Here is a 12,083-nt window from a genome sequence, read left to right on the forward strand (position 1 = left end):
GCACTGGTAATTTTAAACATTTCACACAATTTTTTTTTAGCATTATCGAAAAATGATTATATAACAAAATCGTGACCGGCTCGGCTCTATGCATGGCATTATTAGTTTCATATGATTTTAGATAGCTTGTATTATTATGAGTTTGAATCTAAGCTATTTCATTTGCTATTTACACTGAGATTTTTGGAGAAGGTAAGTTCTAGTAATCAAACCAATTTTTATCAATGTAATATTTGACAAACACACGTACCTGTTATCTGCTGTTGTAAATCATCTGTATTATGAACATTCGTATGTTCGAGTTACTTCCCCTACATTATATGCGGGCCACAGGCTTAGGTCAAAGTTCAAACTGCTATATAAGGTAATACTGTGTCTGAGAACCGTAGGTAATGACTATATATGGACACAGAAAAGTTAGTCTTGTACGCTAATGAATCTGCCCCGGCCTTTGGCCTGATAATTCAATAAGATATTACCAAAAAAGGCAGCTGATAGGTATGACCACTAAATCAATGCACTATACCTGTATACCATATGTCACCCCGACTACCAACACACACTTTGGCATTTATCGAACGTAAACAACAAAATACACGTGTAAAAACTCTAAACTCCAGTGTGTATGTTTTATATATTTTTAATTAGGTATGATAAAACCAAACTACGATTTTTTTCTGGTTCAAACTCGGTTAGAACTACACTCATTCAGCTCTTAGTGAGGATAGTAGCTCGTGACCAAATAAGGACAGACATACTTTGAGAGGGGTTTTTCCAAGAAAACGTCTAAGCGCTTCTGATGCATCACAAGATGATCGTGGTTTTATTCTAACTTTGAGGGAAGAGGTATAGGGAGGTGAAACTCTAGATATGTCAGGTAAGCTATATAGACAATGTAATTTGATGTAATGTGTCGATAGATAATACACGTGGAATATAGCGTTAACTCATCAGCACAGTCAGTTATTATCGTTACAATAAAGACCAATCGCTTCAAACTATTCAGATTTCATTCCAAGCTAGGACAAGGATAAAACATGTATCACTGTGAAGAGGAATTGTATTTACTAACATTAAGCGATGTTTCAATATACCCACCAGTTCCACTGTGTAACTCACATACCAAAATATATAGATATTAATATCAAATCTGTCCTGTGTTATAGCCACCAGTTCCACTGTGTAACTCACATACCAAAATATATAGATATTAATATCAAAACTGTCCTGTGTTATAGCCACCAGTTCCACTGTGTAACTCACATACCAAAATATATAGATATTAATATCAAAACTGTCCTGTTTTATAGCCACCAGTTCCACTGTGTAACTCACATACCAAAATATATAGATATTAATATCAAAACTGTCCTGTGTTATAGCCACCAGTTCCGCTGTGTAACTCACATACCAAAATATATAGATATTAATATCAAAACTGTCCTGTGTTATAGCCACCAGTTCCACTGTGTAACTCACATACCAAAATATATAGATATTGATATCAAAACTGTCCTGTGTTATAGCCACCAGTTCCACTGTGTAACTCACATACCAAAATATATAGATATTAATATCAAAACTGTCCTGTGTTATAGCCACCAGTTCCACTGTGTAACTCACATACCAAAATATATAGATATTATATCAAAACTGTCCTGTGTTATAGCCACCAGTTCCACTGTGTAACTAAAAAATATAGATATTATATCAAAACTGTCCTGTGTTATACCAAATACCAAAATATATAGATATTGATATCAAAACTGTCCTGTGTTATAGCCACCAGTTCCACTGTGTAACTCGCATACCAAAATATATAGATATTGATATCAAAACTGTCCTGTGTTATAGCCACCAGTTCCACTGTGTAACTCACATACCAAAATATATAGATATTGATATCAAAACTGTCCTGTGTTATAGCCACCAGTTCCACTGTGTAACTCACATACCAAAATATATAGATATTATATCAAAACTGTCCTGTGTTATAGCCACCAGTTCCACTGTGTAACTCACATACCAAAATATATAGATATTAATATCAAAACTGTCCTGTGTTATAGCCACCAGTTCCACTGTGTAACTCACATACCAAAATATATAGATATTAATATCAAAACTGTCCTGTGTTATAGCCACCAGTTCCGCTGTGTAACTCACATACCAAAATATATAGATATTAATATCAAAACTGTCCTGTGTTATAGCCACCAGTTCCACTGTGTAACTCACATACCAAAATATATAGATATTGATATCAAAACTGTCCTGTGTTATAGCCACCAGTTCCGCTGTGTAACTCACATACCCAAAATTATATAGATATTGATATCAAAACTGTCCTGTGTTATAGCCACCAGTTCCACTGTGTAACTCACATACCAAAATCAAAATATATAGATATTAATATCAAAACTGTCCTGTGTTATAGCCACCAGTTCCACTGTGTAACTCACATACCAAAATATATAGATATTGATATCAAAACTGTCCTGTGTTATAGCCACCAGTTCCACTGTGTAACTCACATACCAAAATATATAGATATTGATATCAAAACTGTCCTGTGTTATAGCCACCAGTTCCGCTGTGTAACTCACATACCAAAATATATAGATATTAATATCAAAACTGTCCTGTGTTATAGCCACCAGTTCCACTGTGTAACTCACATACCAAAATATATAGATATTAATATCAAAACTGTCCTGTGTTATAGCCACCAGTTCCACTGTGTAACTCACATACCAAAATATATAGATATTAATATCAAAACTGTCCTGTGTTATAGCCACCAGTTCCACTGTGTAACTCACATACCAAAATATATAGATATTGATATCAAAACTGTCCTGTGTTATAGCCACCAGTTCCACTGTGTAACTCACATACCAAAATATATAGATATTAATATCAAAACTGTCCTGTGTTATAGCCACCAGTTCCACTGTGTAACTCACATACCAAAATATATAGATATTGATATCAAAACTGTCCTGTGTTATAGCCACCAGTTCCACTGTGTAACTCACATACCAAAATATATAGATATTAATATCAAAACTGTCCTGTGTTATAGCCACCAGTTCCGCTGTGTAACTCACATACCAAAATATATAGATATTGATATCAAAACTGTCCTGTGTTATAGCCACCAGTTCCGCTGTGTAACTCACATACCAAAATATATAGATATTGATATCAAAACTGTCCTGTGTTATAGCCACCAGTTCCACTGTGTAACTCACATACCAAAATATATAGATATTAATATCAAAACTGTCCTGTGTTATAGCCACCAGTTCCACTGTGTAACTCACATACCAAAATATATAGATATTAATATCAAAACTGTCCTGTGTTATAGCCACCAGTTCCACTGTGTAACTCACATACCAAAATATATAGATATTAATATCAAAACTGTCCTGTGTTATAGCCACCAGTTCCACTGTGTAACTCACATACCAAAATATATAGATATTAATATCAAAACTGTCCTGTGTTATAGCCACCAGTTCCACTGTGTAACTCACATACCAAAAATATATAGATATTGATATCAAAACTGTCCTGTGTTATAGCCACCAGTTCCACTGTGTAACTCACTACCAAAATATATAGATATTATATCAAAACTGTCCTGTGTTATAGCCACCAGTTCCACTGTGTAACTCACATACCAAAATATATAGATATTAATATCAAAACTGTCCTGTGTTATAGCCACCAGTTCCACTGTGTAACTCACATACCAAAATATATAGATATTGATATCAAAACTGTCCTGTATATCAAAACTGTCCTGTGTTATAGCCACCAGTTCCACTGTGTAACTCACATACCAAAATATATAGATATTAATATCAAAACTGTCCTGTGTTATAGCCACCAGTTCCACTGTGTAACTCACATACCAAAATATATAGATATTAATATCAAAACTGTCCTGTGTTATAGCCACCAGTTCCACTGTGTAACTCACATACCAAAATATATAGATATTGATATCAAAACTGTCCTGTGTTATAGCCACCAGTTCCGCTGTGTAACTCACATACCAAAATATATAGATATTAATATCAAAACTGTCCTGTGTTATAGCCACCAGTTCCGCTGTGTAACTCACATACCAAAATATATAGATATTGATATCAAAACTGTCCTGTGTTATAGCCACCAGTTCCGCTGTGTAACTCACATACCAAAATATATAGATATTGATATCAAAACTGTCCTGTGTTATAGCCACCAGTTCCACTGTGTAACTCACATACCAAATATATAATAGATATATAATATACCAAATATATAGATATTGATATCAAAACTGTCCTGTGTTATAGCCACCAGTTCCACTGTGTAACTCACATACCAAAATATATAGATATTGATATCAAATGTCCTGTGTTATAGCCACCAGTTCCGCTGTGTAACTCACATACCAAAATATATAGATATTGATATCAAAACTGTCCTGTGTTATAGCCACCAGTTCCACTGTGTAACTCACATACCAAAATATATAGATATTAATATCAAAACTGTCCTGTGTTATAGCCACCAGTTCCACTGTGTAACTCACATACCAAAATATATAGATATTAATATCAAAACTGTCCTGTGTTATAGCCACCAGTTCCACTGTGTAACTCACATACCAAAATATATAGATATTAATATCAAAACTGTCCTGTGTTATAGCCACCAGTTCCACTGTGTAACTCACATACCAAAATATATAGATATTGATATCAAAACTGTCCTGTGTTATAGCCACCAGTTTTTAGATTGAACTTAAAGGCCCACTACCTTTACGACACGACTTTTGATTTTTAAAATTAATGGGAATGTAAAATGAAATTGATAATTTTTAGAGCCCCAAAACTTGCATTTGTTTGGTGTTGTAACCTTATTTTAGGCCTTCGATATATATTTTCTTATGTTATTCAATTCAATGGAATGAAATCGTGACTTTATATTCAGTATAGTTGTTTACGAAGCGCCGAGTATAACAGTGAGCTGATGGCATTGCTTATGACACAGTAAAGATACGTATACGGTAGTATTAAACAAGGTATACATACGTAACCCAAGCGTCATGGTCGAATGAAGATATTCAGTTAGCAATAATAGAAATAAAATTGCGCATCACCAGTACAACAATATAATTACGTCACAACGATGGTAACGACAATACAATCTTATCATTGCCTTGCATTATATACTGAAGGTAGGATATTTGACACACAATGTTGTTAGAAAAAGCTAATTATTCATCCCCTTTGGAATGAAAAGGAGATTTCAACCATAGGTAGTTGGTAAACTATTCTAAACTCTTAAAAACTTGTAATCTTACTTTCTGCGTGAGATTTTACTGTCTTTTACCCTGGACAGAGATGTCTACAAATTCACCGGTGTGAGATTGATCATCACACCCCGAAGAAGAGAATTATGTCACATACAATCAAAAGGACGAAAAAATAGTCTCAAGAGATACCGTCTCAAGACGAATCCGTTGCTCGCAAGTCAAAATTGATGACGTTATCGACAAAGTGCCGCATGAATTCTTGACGCCACTTTTCCCGTAATCTGGCATATCCTAGGGGTTGAGAGAAAAAAGAGAGAATCATGATCTCACAACTTTTAAAAAGCATGTCGGTGAATGGTGGGAGAATTTTCGATCTCACCCCAGGGTTAAGATATATTTAGCTAATTAATATGCGAGATTTTCTCATGTTCTCAACAATTATATGACGATGTGGCAGCAGTATTATGACGTCACGACAACAGTAACAAAACGTCAGGCTCACGAAAACAATAAAATGACGTCACAACATTGGTAACGATTAAAGCAGGTCACGTTATTCTTGCTGGCTATTCTGTCACGTCAATATTGGAGACACGAGAAAAAGAATCATTCACCATATTTCGGACGGTGGGGATCTCAAACCTCGGTATAAAACACAAGCCTTATGTTTGATAACTTCTGAAAACTATCTTGCTCCACGCGTTGAGATTGAAATATTCTATAAATCTTACACATTACGCCTACTCCCTTATTAGCTTAATTGCCAACCACCTGGTTTTTAAAGTAGGTCGTTTCTGGCCTTTAATATTGTCAAGTTAAAAAATAGTCCATAGACGTTGCGTGGCGTCATTAATTCCAGCATAATTTGTCGATGACGTTATTTTGATGCTTGAAGACGATGTGATGATGGCTTTGTGAAAAGGTAGTTCTCCTTAGTATGGAAGAAGATTCATAATGAAACATTTTGATTGGGTATCCCTCGATCGGCAAGCCTCGTGCTGGTTAACCAAAATGTTTTTTCTCGATAAAGATGCTCCACCACCGACAGAGCCTAAACGATACTCATCATTTGAACGATAATTGGTGTTTAATCGTGTATATGTATGTCTAATTGACACAAAAAATAATTTGTTTTGGTGTTGGTGCATGCGCAATCAGTACTTCATTCTATATAGGATATAGTGCCACGGAATTTTTTCGGGATGCAATTAATCATTTTTTATATTTTTAACTCGAAGTAAAATAAGAAGCTCAAACTCTTCAATGGTAGTAATGGTGTAAAGTAAGTAACTTTTGTAACTGAAGAAAAATACTAAACCGTCTGCCCTTGTTTTTGATAGTGAAAAAATACCATTTGTCAGCGGTGGAGCATCTTTAACCATAAAATACTTTGATTTGTTCTAATAGAAATCAGTGTGTGGCGTATCCCTGTAGTTAACCTCCCGGACTTTTATCTATTTCCACTCCTGTTTTCAGTCATGTGATACATCCTCAATAAAACACTCCCAACCACACCCCGTAACTCGTATACATTCACCTGTATATGGATATATGTTTTCTACAACTAATTAACTCTCTCCTATGTAAATTAAATAAATAACGTGCTCGAGGTGGACCGCCTTTCTTGTCCAGTCCTGTTACCCGGGCCTCAATGTGCTCCGTAAGCATATGAACAGACCTCCCTGGTGTCTATTTACGGCCGTATTACTAACACACTCCAGATAGTTCTATGTTCAATATGGTCAAGGCCACAGGATGGTGCCAAGCCAGTGTGAAGTTCCACGGGTATATATATTATAAATGTTATGAATGATGGCTTTTCTATAAATACATCTTGTAAGTCGAAACAGGTACAAAATGTCATGTATACATACTACCAGTAGAATGAAGTCTTACTAAAGTCCGAATTTCAAATCATCCAGTTGAAAAACAGATATAATATTATGTAATATTTTGTAATAATACACTATATTAATCTGCGGAAAAGATAGAACATAAGTTAACTATGAAATATTGGTCTAATATAGGCTTAAAGACCTGTTATTTCGAAGCACGAAGGCACATTAATGCATTAGGGGGCATGTGAGACTGTCGAGTGTAATTTTAGTAGAGCAAGGTCTGGGGGCAGGGGAGACTGTCGAGTGTAATTTTAGTAGAGCAAAGTCTGAATTTTTTTATATTAATCACTATAATACATAATGTAATAGGAATGTATTTGTACATATAGAACTTGACCGCAGCCTCTTGATTGCTTTCCCTCTGGGTCTGTAATTGTACCTGCTGCCTCGATAGCATGATCTTAAAAGACGACTAAAATTAGGATATTATTTTTTCTCTTCACCCTAACTGACTTTCTTCTTCCTAACGTCTCTCTTGATACCGCCTCACTTCTGGCCTTCTGCTGAGCGCTCGCCCCTGTGAGGTAGGCTCCGGGTTCTGCCCCCTGGCCGAGACACACCAAAGTCTATAAAAGTGGTGGTTTCCGCTTAGCATTAAGAGAGTGGGACGACTGATTCGCCCCTTTTCCGTATAATGTGTCCATACCACGCACTGCATATTTCATACAAGCAATACACCGCATACATGAGAGACCGTCCTTACAATCCAGTGGCTGTTAATAGGACGTTGATTATACCCCTGCAGCGAAATTAAGAGGGAGGGGTATACTGGATCGGGTTTTCCGTTTGTCCGTCTGCTGTCTGTATACACAACTTTGTCCGGTTAACTCCTCCTAAACTACTTGACAGATTTTGATAAAAATTGGTACACAGAACCCTGACATAAAGGGGAGTTGAGTAAACAATATAGGGTTCTGTAAAGACTATATTAATGGAGTTATTACTAAATTTGTGCAGCGGGGATTATTAGTCGTCCTCTATGGCGACAGTTCTAGTTTAATCACACAAACAAACAAACAAGTACGTACATATTGAATTTTCAAGTTTTGCCATGTATGCATGTAAACATGGGCTTATTGTCGGGAAATATGCGAGTCTGCAAACAGAAGAACATGGGAATTGTTAAAAGATGTTAAATATACTTTTTATTTCTAGCTGTGTCAAATAAGAGGGAGATAATCCTATAAAAAAGCAGAATGATCCGTCGAATCATATTTGTGATATTAGTATCATAACAATTACATAGGTAAATCCTATTAGTCATCACAGCTTGGTGAATCATGATGTTCTCAATATAAATTATATCACACAGATAGCGAACTACCGTGTAAAAACAAAGTAATATGGATAATCGCGTGTTCATGTGATAACGAAATGGTTAAAAATAAATCATAATTCAAATTATCGATGGAACTATAAATAAATGGCAACACCTCGAGCTATCTGAGTATTTGATTTCTCGAAACAAACTTAAGTCAAAAACTGACTTAAGTCAATATTTTTTTACATAAGTTACATAAGAAGAAAAAAACTTAAGTTTTAACTCAAGTCTGCACTTTTTAGCTCGCCTATTCGAAGAATAAGGGGAGCTAATGTTGTCACCCCGGCGTCGGCGTCGGCGTCAGCGTTGGCGTCCCATTTCACGTTAAGGTTTTTGATCAAGTTTCTATTTTGTCTATTGTTTAAGCTTAAGTCATCATAAATGTTTATGATTTTATTTTTCTAATGTGTTTGGATGCTGAACGTGATAATACAACCAATTTGGGGCCCTTTAGTTTTTTTTTTGAGTCTGTTAATTTGTCATATTTCCATGTTTGAATAGTAAATACTTGAACATCAACTTCTTCTGAATAGGCGATCTTTGCTGTTCTCCAACAGCTCTTGTTTTTCGAGAAATCAGAGCTAGGTCTCTGATTACAAGAGTTCGAGTTGACGAGAACGAGAAGTTGATATTCTTATTTATAATTTACTCGGCAATACTTTTTCTTTCTCGTGTATCAATGTTTATGTTTGTGTTCCACAGCTAGAACCAGTTAAGACGTAAACGGAGGGTCTCATTAGTAAAGACTCCTGGGGATATATTTTCCTGTTCAAGGGATATGGTCAAGAGCCAGACCGATAGCGCAAGCGTGTGTGAATTTCGAAAAGGGCAGTTAGTGTAGATCTGAACTTCAGCATGGAAATTGAAAAATGTATTCTCTAAAACGGGATTTATTTTACCCGGATATCCACTGGACAGTGGACATTATCTGGTCATATAGTGAAATATATCACATCTTCCAATAAACCATGATGATGGGGTCGGATACATTATGTACCCAACTACGGTTTCTGGATTAAGTTTAGACACGTCTGTAGAAATACTTCAAAGTTAATGTCGTAAAGAGTTTTCAATTTTGAATTAATTCTGTTAGCGTTGATATTGGGAGTTGGAAACAAGATTGAAAACTTTATTTGTTTTTACTTGTGCAGCATATTGACCATCTGGTTTCTTACTTGTGGTGTTTTGGGATAGGTCAAATATCTGCAAGCAAAGAGCTGCAAAACGATTCATGAATAGTCAGCTATGCTAGGCAAGAGCTGCAAAAATGATTCATGGATAGGCAAAGAGCTGGAAAAAGATTCATGAAAAGGCAAAGAGCTGTAAAACGATTCATGAATAGTCAGATATTCTAGGCAAGAGCTGCAAAATGATTCATGAACAGTCAAAGAACTGCAAAACGATTCATGAATAGTCAGATATTCTAGTCAAGAGCTGCAAAATGATTCATGAACAGTCAAAGAACTGCAAAACGATTCATGAATAGTCAGATATTCTAGGCAAGAGCTGCAAAATGATTCATGAACAGTCAAAGAGCTACAAAATGATTCATGAATAGTCAGATAGTCTAGGCAAGAGCTGCAAAACGATTCTGATAGTCAAAGAGCTGCAAAAAGATTTATGAATAGTCAGATATATGTATTCTAGGCAATAGCTGCAAAACGATACGATCAATAGTAGAGTATTTACCTTGTCCGGTAATTCCAGGAAAAATAGATAAAAAGAAAACATACGAATTTAAAAAATCGGGCAAAAGCAAAAAGAGCAAGTGTTGTAAATGTTTCTAACGTCTTTTATTGACACACATTGTCCTGTAGACATCTCATTGATATTTTCTGTTTCATTGGGTCGAGGAGGAACTGGTGGCGAGACGTAGGAAACAATTGTTTTATTTTATTTTATTTTATTTTTTTTATATTTTTTTATTTTTTTTTTTTGAAAGCGACGACTGCTAACGCTTTCGGATTTTACAACCGAAAAGAAAACCAGAGAAAAAATACACAGGAAAAAAAGAAATGTTTCGTTATCGACATTTTACTATATGCTGTATTTGCGCACCTTTGTCGACATGACGTTTCTATTTGATGTTTGTATCGAACATTGTATACATGTAATCTGAAATATATGTCTTTTATGTTATGTGAAAATACATTTAGTGATAATTTACCGAATGTTCATTTCATACTTATCATATATAAAGGTATAACAGTCTTCCAATATTGACTTTTGATTACTTTTCAAACTTTCGATGTAATCATCTCCACATATTACTATCGTCCTAATCAGATATGACTCAGTAGGAATTGATAATCAGCTCAGGTGTAAATACGCCAGGTGTAAATAAAGACAAGTGGTAACAGAGGTTCTGATTCATGGTTTGTTTAGATCACCAGTGTGTCGCTGTGTCAGTCGTACGCCATTGATAAACCCGTGCCGGTATGACAAATCGGGGCCGGACACACCTGGGGTCGGGACTACTGCAGTCATCGGTCGAGGTCACGTCTATCTACCTGTATACATTATACAGTTAACATTAAATTTATGACTGGGTTCACTCCTTATCAAACAATGGATATTTCGAAATAAACAATGCAACGTCACAACAAAAACATTCAGTGTAAACCGCAAATTAATTATAATATATCACAGAAATCAACCAATGAAATAACGACTTATAAAATGTACATCAACAATCGACAATTAATTATAATATATCACAGAAATCAACCAATGAAATAATGACTTATAAAATGTACATCAAGAATCGACAATTAACACGCCGTTATAAGTAGGCATATATCATACTGTTTCTTTCAGTTTGAATGATAACTTTAAGCTGCTTCAATTCTTTTGTTTTAAGATACGAACTATGATACTTACAATGTATACTAAATTGAAGAAAGAATGTATACATTTTTAGCATCTTATTATTGCGAGCGAACTACCAGATCTACTTGATATTAAAGTAAGAAATTTTATATCCTTGTCTATGTTTCACTCTTTCGGGAATTACTATCTTCTCGTTTACTGTTGTTATTCTATATGATCATAATATATTTTGCTATCCGCAATGTCGTTTCAAGTTTTGTGTTCCGTTTACTCATAACTGGGAACTCGCAACCAAAGGCAAGCTATAAACGTCAAAGAGACTCACCTCCTATTACAGGATACCCAATTGGAAACAATAAAGAACTGGGGGCATTATAAACTCAGTTATTGGCGGTAAGTTGCTAGGTTAATGTGCTATAGTTTCTGATCTGTGTATCTTAGAAATCTTTGTTCTGTCGTGTAGAAGTAACTGTGATATTGTAGACCATATTGTTGTGGCATCATTCGTGAGAGTGTAACGGCTCTCCTGCATGTAGGGCGTTAGAATTGTACCAAAAGCGAGGATCTTATCTTTTCTCTTCTTCCAAATGCCTCCCTTGGCACCACCTCACTTTTCGCCTTTAGTGGAGCGCTTGTCCCTGTGAGGTATAGGCTCTGGGTTCTGTCCCTTAGCCGAGACACACCATAGTCTATAGTAATGCTCAGCATATATATACAT

This window comes from Argopecten irradians, chromosome 3 (genome assembly GCF_041381155.1).
Source record: "Argopecten irradians isolate NY chromosome 3, Ai_NY, whole genome shotgun sequence".
NCBI lineage: Eukaryota > Metazoa > Mollusca > Bivalvia > Pectinida > Pectinidae > Argopecten > Argopecten irradians.